Consider the following 8,824-nt stretch of genomic DNA (forward strand, 5'->3'; position numbering starts at 1 on the left):
AAGCTTGTAACTGTATATCACGGTGATTCAATAAAAATTAAATTAAATTAAACTAAATTAAAAAATAAATTAAAAAGAAATGTCTGTTCATCTCTTCTCATTTTTTGATGGAGTGGTCTGTTTCTTTCTTGCTGAGTTTTGTAAGTGCTTTATATTAACATTTGCCAGTTGAGTGGTGGACAAGTTTTTCTTCCAGTCTGTGGTGCATCTTTTTACCCTAGAGACTATCTTGCATTTTAATTAAATTTAAGTTTTTAATATTAAAATTTAACTTAATTTTGAATTGTATTTATTTTTGGGCTTTGGGTCACACACTGGCAGTGCTCAAGGCTTGCTCTTTGTCTCTATGCCAGGAATTACTCCTGAAGGGGCTCGGGGGACCATCTGGGATGTTGAGGGTTGAACCTGAGTTGACCTTGTGCAGGGAAAGCGCCCTACCCACTGTATTATCTCTCCTGCTATAATCTAACTTCATTTTAATTCAGTCAATATTCTTATTTATTTATCGCTATGTTTAAACTATATTTGAAATGTGAGAAAACAATGACTTTTTATAAAGACACTGAAATAATTTAGATGTGAGATGTAAGGTAACTGTCAAGTTTAAGGAATGATCTATCCTCTGTGAAGTATATGACATTATAGAACAGGCAGATTAGCTATCTGCTGGCATTTTCTTTGATATTTACTATCTTCCAGGATTGTTATCTCTGGACAGCTTGGTGAAACCAGCTAATTAGCAGTACAGGAGATACATCCCCAGAGACTTCCCACAGGTAAACAGGTTTGGTCCTTGCCCTGTGCAGCCCATTCACGGTGCAGTTTCATGTCACTGTATCCTGTTGCCCATAAGGATCTCTCTGTCATATAGACACTGTTTTGGGGAAATAGTAGTGAGAGTGTGACATTGTCTTTCACAACTCATATCACCTAGAAGCAGAGTACAGGCCGTTCTACCATGTGAAGATATGTGAAGTCAGCCTGAGAAGGTGGCCTCTTACTTAAGAAAAGGTTCTGCATAATCCAGTGCCGGTATAATTAACCTTTCCACTCTCTCCATACGGCCTGACTCCTGAACGCTCATGTCCGGGATGCATCTCTGTACTATATAAGGTAGCAATATGGAAATGAGGTGGGAAAAGGGTTTAAGACCATAGGAAAGGTGAATATATATCAGTGAATGGAATGAAATTCAGTCTCCGTGTTAATTTAGGAATAGGCAATTTAGTTTTATGTTCTGTAGAAATTGTATTTAAACCAATACCCACAGTTTTTTGCATTTATCATTGGGCAGGAGTAGATTACAGAAAAGCTCCAAGTTAAAGAACTAAATTTGATTCATTTTAGAAGTCAGTTATTGTTCCCAGAAATTTCATTTTACTATAGTACATTAATTAAACCTCTATATATTGATTTGGAAAATAGTTTAAATATAGAGCATATTTAAGTGTCATGAAACATGCTTTTCAGTGATAGAATAGCAGTATGTTTTAATGTAAAAGGGAAAGCCTAAGTATTAGATTAGATTCTTCCATTCTTTCTTTGGCTTCTTAGTCTTGATAATTTTTTCCAATATTTATTCTGTCTTGAACTTTATTAAAAGTGTCTGTTGGTTAAAAATTGAGTATTATTTTATTTTATTATTTTAAAAAATTACAATCGCTTAAATGTTTAATTATTCTTATTATTTTAATTTTCATTATTTATTTATTTATTCATTTATTTATTTATTAGTGAATCACTGTGAGGGTACAGTTACAGATTTAGACATTTTTGTGCTTGTGTTTCCCTCATACAATGTTCAAGAACCCAACCCTCCACCAGTGTCCATTCTCCACCACCAATGAACCCAGTATCCCTCCCATCCTCCAATCCTATCACCCCCACCCCACCCCACCTCTGTGGCAGGGTATTTGCTTTTGTTCTCACCTTTTGGGTGTTGTGGTTTGCAATAGGGGTATTGAGTGGCCATCGCGTTCAGTCTCTAGTCTACTTTCAGCACGCATCTCCCTTCCCGAGCGGGATCTCCAATCACATTTTATTTGGTGTTCCCTTCTCTATCTGAGTTGCCCTCTCCCCAGGATGTGAGGCTAGCTTCCAAGCCATGAATCCAACCCCCTGGTACTTATTTCTACTATTCTTGGGTGTTAGTCTCCTACTCTGTTATTTTATATTCCACAGATGAGTGCAATCTTTCTATGTCTGCCTTTTTCTTTCTGGCTCATTTCACTTAGCATGGTACTTTCCATGTTGATCCACTTATATGCAAAGTTCATGACTTCATCTTTTCTAACAGCTGCATAGTATTCCATTGTGTAGATGTACCAAAGTTTTTTAAGCCAGTCATCTGTTTTAGGGTATTTGGTTTTTTTCCAGATTCTGGCTATTGTAAACAGTGCTTCGATGATCATACAGGTGCAAATGTCATTTCGACTGTACTTTTTTGCCTCTTTGGGATATATTCCCAGAAGTGGTATTGCTGGGTCAATTTCTAATTTTTTGAGAAGTGTTCATATTGTTTTCCAAAAGGGCTGGATGAATCAGCAGTGTAGGAGGGTCCTTTTCTCCCCACATCCATGCCAACAGTGGTTGCTTTTGTTCTTTTGGATGTAAGCCAGTCTCTGTGGTATGAGGTGGTATCTCATAGTTGTTTTGATCTGCATCTCCCTGATGATTAGTGATGAAGAGCATTTTTTCATGTGCCTTTTAGCCATTCGTATTTCTTCCTTGAGAGAGTTTCTGTTCATTTCTTCACCCCATTTTCTGATAGGGTTGGATGTTTTCTTCTTGTAGATTTCAACCAGTGCCTTATATACTCTTGATATCAACCGCTTATCAGATGCGGAGTGTTATTTTAAAATAAAATAAGACTTCTTAATTTTTGTTGAGGTGTTATAGTTCACAGTGGTTTTGGACCATGTTGTGTGGTGGCAGAAGTGTCCCACAATCTCTCACCAATCTGTCAGGGTCTGTCTCACAGCTTCCATCCCTGGCCCATCACCCTCTAAACAGCCTCAGTTCACAGTATGTACATTTAAAGCTTTTATTTCTTCTCTTAAAGAATTATAGAATTACTTAAAATATCTGTGGGTTCTTCAAAATGTTAGACTGAAGATTACAATAAAGAGGTTCCATCCCGAGGATAGTGTATCAATAAGTCTGTATTTTGAATTTATTAGTAACAAGAAGTGATTATTCTTTACTGAGTGAGAATGCCGATTAGAAAAGAAAAGGTACAGGAAGAGAAACTGTGGTCTGAATGGCTAGTAACCTATGAGATAGGCAAATGACAATGTCTCATATGGGGTGACACTGATAAGATGTGTTTTCATCATCTCATCAGCACCGTGCATGCTGCTGAGTGACTTTAGTGACCAGCTCTTGTTCTCTGGCTAGCGTGCCATCCAAACTCTGTTCATTATGTGAGTATTGGCTACTAGGTTCACATCTGTTTCTTTTGTCAGTCAGTAGTTCTCAGATGAAAGGGAACCTTATGGTGGGGCACAGAGGGTGGGGGACAGGTGGGGGATTATAGTCCTTAAGACTCAAGGACATACAATAGACTTTGTTACTTTGCCAGATATATGATATATACTCTTCTTGTGGGTTTCACTATAAGTTAGATTTGTTAGATTTAATGTGATGGGTTAAACTTTCATGATGTATACCTTTATACATAAAATTAGTTCTTCTTGGTTATTTCCCTTGTAACTGAATTATTTGAGAATGTCAATTATGTCCATTATGTCTGTAATGGAAAATTTTCTAAGTGTGATCCTACCACTAACTGCTTATCACTTTTCTTATTCAGGTTTTATTAATATGTATGCTAGTCAATATTATACTATTTTTACACATCAATATCTAAACCTGATTAATATTTTAAGAATTCTTAGAATAAACTGGAAATGATCACATTGAATAAGAACTGAGTGCTAAACATAGGTAAAGGGATATTCCTGATAACCTTTCAGAATCTGTATTGCGAACCACAATGCCCAAAAGGAAGAGAGAGAAAGAGACAGAGAGAGGAGAGAAAGAGACAGAGAGAGGAGAGAGTGAGTCACAGAGGCAGACGGGGGGTGGGTTAGGGGGTGGTGGGAAGGAAACTGGGGACACTGGTGCTTGGAAACGTACACTGGTGGAGGGATGGGTGTTGGAACACTGTATGACTGAAACCTAATCATGAACAGCTTTGTAAGGGTCTGTCTCAGAGTGATTCAATAAAAAATAATTTTTTAAATTCTTAGAATAATTAAAAATTACTTAATGCATAAATATGTGAGTATAGTATCCATTGATCTGATGCCATTTATTTTGTTGTATGACTGTGCTTGCGAGTCCGATGTGGCTGGATGAAATGCTAATTCCTAAACCTTATTGTTGGCAATATTTGGGCTGTGTAACTAATTCTTCTAGAGAGCTCCCAGAAAGATACAGATATGAATTAACTAATGATGGGGATTGTCTTTCAACTTTTATCATACTAAAATATTATTTTATATATTAATTTCCTTGTATTTCTTTTAAATTTTATGTGTATGTCTTTGACCTGCCATTGATATGACAGTATATGTATGAATATCTCTGTACATTAATCTGTTGAAGCATTTTATTTTAGGGAATAATGTAATACCTACTTTTTGGACTTAGATTACACAACTGGATAAATAAATGCATGTTTCAATTGATAAAATTTTCATAGGCTATAATCTCACATCCATCAGGAATTCCATAAATCCTATTGTAAGTACTATGTGAAAATGAAATCAGAAGAAAAGGAAATTGTTGGTTCCTGGATTTTTGAGTTCTTATTCAAAGTGATTATGTACAGCCAATGAATTTTAGGAGTTCTTCCTAAATTGCTATTGTAGATGTAGACATCTTGAGGACAATAGTGTAATTGAATGGTATTATTTTCAGGTTCTGTCAGAATATTCACTTATAAATGCCCTACAGAAAACCAGGATAGCATGAAAAACATAGTAGATTAGCTGGAGCAATGAGGAAAAAGAGTTAAAGTACATATATAAAGCACTGTTAGTGATAGATTTATATGTTAAAATTTATTAGAGATCAGGTGTAAAAAATACAAATGCATGCACAATTGGAAAGGGGTGGTGTGTGTGTTGTTCGTGGGCTCTTGGGGCGTCTCTCTCTGTCTCTCTCACCGCCCCCCCTTCCCCTGCTCATGTTCGGTGCTCTTGAACCACTGTGTATGAACTGGATAGGGATGGCTCCTCCTTTGTTCTCTGCTTCTGTGTGTGCTGCTGTGCTCTCTTCTGTCTGTCTCTGTATCTCTGTCTCTGTCTCTGTAGTCTCTCCTCTGGTCTCTTCCAACCTCTCATTGTCTGTTATCTCTCCTCTGCTCTTTTCCCATCTCTCTTCTTACGATCTCTCTCTCCGGAGAACTGCTTCAGTCTCTGCAACCCCACTCTCTCTCACTTCTCACTCACTTTGTGCTCTTTCTTTCCCCTGCTTCTGGCTCCAATGATTCTCTTTCGCTCTGTGCTCTGCTTCTGTGTCTTCTATTTTCTTCCTTTGTTTTCCCTCTTCTCTCTCTTACAGTCTTGGTTTATATAGCAATCATGTAAGGTGGTGACACAAAGGTGGGTTGAACATTAACAAATCAACAGAGGGGTAAGACCACTCCTGCTGGAGATTAACAAAATCTCATCTAAGGAGATTACTCCAGATTATTAGGAGATCCGCTTAAGGGCGTGATCCCATCCAGGGTGTGTTGCTTTCTTCTTTCCTCATCCAGTAATCCACTTAATTAGTTGTAGTAAATCTACTTCTAATATTTCTAGCAATGTCATTCTGTATGAACACAGTAAGAGATATATCAAACTTAACGTTTGGTTCTTCCTGAGGACATCACTATATATTCCAGATCACAGTCCTCAGGTCAGGTTAGTCTTCCTAACCCCAGCAGGGTCCTAGTCTCGTAGTTAATTTTGGATCAAGACAGCATTTTTCTATGACCATGCTCTCAACTTATAGTTGAGTATTGTGGCTCTTTGGCCTGACGCATTTTGATGCCAGGGTAGCTCACAGCTTGCCCTGGGTCCATTCCGTCCCTCTTCAGGATCCTGATTTTGGGGTGCTAGGAACTAAGGGCAACTGAATTGAGAAAGCAGATGCACAGGAGTAAATATTATTGGAGTCAATCAGCTCCCAAGTTACAAAGCATAATATTAACTGTCTTCCTGTGTCCACACAGAAAGGACATTGCTTTAAGGTAAACTAAGTTCCTGCGGCAAGGCTAAAAGGACAAACCCAATGTTATCCTACAGTCAGGTAGTTACAATATTGTTAAAGTTTATGGCTTAGTATAGAAAATTACGGCACCCCACCATTACCAAAGAACCTATGAGTCTTCATCAATGCTACTAAATCACCTCTAGTCTGTTCCCTCCCCTCCAGTAAGCAGTTTCATGTTCCTGTGCCAAGAGTTCATCATTGTTCAGCACCATCAATTCATTTGTTTAGTGAAACCTACTCCACAGATGAGTGAGATCATCTGGTATTTATCCTCTCTCTGACTTATTTTGCTCAAAATCACACCCTCCAGTTCTGTCTACATTGCAGTGAACTGCATGATTCATCTTTTGTTACCAGTACATAATATTCCAAGTGATATTTTGAATGTAATTTAATTCCCTGTGTGAGTATATTCTAGGTTATGAATTTGTGATTTTTATTTATTTATTTATTTATTTTTGCTTTTTGGGTCACATCCAGCAATGCTCAGAGGTCACTCCTGGCTCTGCACTCAGGAATTACCCCTGGCCGTTCTCAGGGGACCATATGGGATGCTGGGAATTGAACCCGGGTCGGCCGCATGCAAGGCAAACGCCCTGCCCACTGTGCTATCACTCCAGCCCCGAGAATTTGTGATTTTTAAATAGAGATTATCTTCTATTACCTTTTTGCCTGTGAGAATTATAAGATAAACATTTAAAATCTTCCCTCTCTGTAGCTCCTTATTTTTTCAAATCTTGGTTTGTTTTTTTCATTGTTTCTATTTTCTTTAAAATAGACACATAGTCTATATACATAAAATTCTACTAAGCTCAATATGAACCGTATATTTCATGTCTACAATTGATACTAATAAATTTCTACTGTTCAATTTTCTTACAAAAAATGTCAACAATTTGACATTTTTGTGATAAAAGTTGAACTAAGTTGATGTGTCAGTTGTACTAAGCTATCGCTTATTCAATAGTTACTTATAAATCAGAGCTAAAACTTTTTGGTTTGCTTGTTTGTTTTTGGGCTAGCTCTGCATTCAGAGATCACTCCTAGCAGGACCAGGGATCATATGGGGTACTTGGGATAAAACTCAGGCCAGCCACTTATAAGGCAAACACCCTACCTATGCTTCAGCTCCATGACTAAAACTCTTCCCATGATGGATTACTTTCACTCACTTTTATCGGAAATACCCCCCCCCCCATTTTGTGTTGGTTTTAGGGGGTTATAAGAGATCAAAATGCAGGGCACCGCATAGCATGGGCACTGCATATACTACTAATTCTCACTCCTGAAGATACTTTATGAAAATTGTTCAATGCTTTCTCTTGACAGGAGATATGTACTTATAAAGGATGGAACAGAAAAATGGAAGTTTTTTCACTGGATTCATCTTACTAGGGTTCGCTGACAGACCTCGACTGGAGCTCATCCTTTTTGCGGTTCTTTTAATCTTTTATATCTTCACTTTGCTCGGGAACACCACCATCATTACATTGTCCTATCTGGACCCAAATCTCCACACCCCAATGTATTTTTTCTCTCAAACTTAAGCTTTTTAGACTTGTGTTATACTACCAGTACTGTGCCTCAATTTCTGTTTAATCTCAGTGGATCTGATAAATCTATCTCCTATGCTGGTTGTGTGGCTCAGCTGTTCATTTTTTTAGGGTTGGGATGCACAGAATGCATGCTCTTAGCAGTCATGGCGTTTGACCGCTATGCCGCCGTGTGCAGGCCCCTCCACTACACTGTCATCATGCACCCCCGGCTCTGCTCCCTCATGGCTTCAGCCTCATGGATCTTTGGTTTTGCCAACTCCTCGGTGCAGACGGTGCTCACCTTCATTTTACCACTATGTGGGAGGAATAAAATAGACCATTTCTTTTGTGAGATTCCTGCACTGATCAAGATTGCCTGCGTCGACACCAGAAGCACAGAGTCTGAGATGTTCTTTGCCAGTGTTGTTATTCTTCTCATCCCTGTTTCATTGATCATGTTCTCCTATGGTCAGATCGTGAGGGCCATCTTAAGAATTAAGTCTGCAGCGGGAAAGCGCAAAGCCTTTGGGACCTGTGGCTCCCACTTCATCATGGTCTCTCTGTTCTATGGCACAGCCATCTTTGCCTATCTCCAGCCCAGTAACAACTACTCTCAGGATAAGGGCAAGTTCACATCTCTCTTTTATGGTGTTTTTATCCCCATGATGAACCCTGTTATCTATACATTGCGGAACAAAGATGTGAAGGGAGCAATGACAAAAATTCTTTGGAAAATTCATGGCTTGATGAATGTATGAGAAAGACACTTGATGGAAAGATTTTTGAATGCCAGGGTCTGTAAGATGTAGATCTTCATGTAGCCTACCAAAATCACCTTAACAATTTTCGTTTGCTGTCATATATAAAAATTAGAGTTGGAAAATGTAAGGTTATGGATTCATTTTGATTTCTAGAGTGGCTGGGAACCTGTTCCCATAGCATTGCATTATATTTATCATTTTAAACTGCCCTACAGTTTTATTTATTTTTACATATGATGATCTCCACTTGGGAACATTATTTCA

At 38.2% G+C, this 8,824-nt stretch overlaps 1 pseudogene; it reads left to right on the plus strand.

Annotated features, from left to right (window-relative positions):
* The first annotated feature begins 7,598 nt into the window (after positions 1–7,598).
* LOC129402483 (putative olfactory receptor 2B8) lies at positions 7,599–8,557 on the plus strand (annotated as a pseudogene).
* The last annotated feature ends 267 nt before the right edge of the window (positions 8,558–8,824 follow it).

This window comes from Sorex araneus, chromosome 2 (genome assembly GCF_027595985.1).
Source record: "Sorex araneus isolate mSorAra2 chromosome 2, mSorAra2.pri, whole genome shotgun sequence".
Classification (NCBI taxonomy): domain Eukaryota; kingdom Metazoa; phylum Chordata; class Mammalia; order Eulipotyphla; family Soricidae; genus Sorex; species Sorex araneus.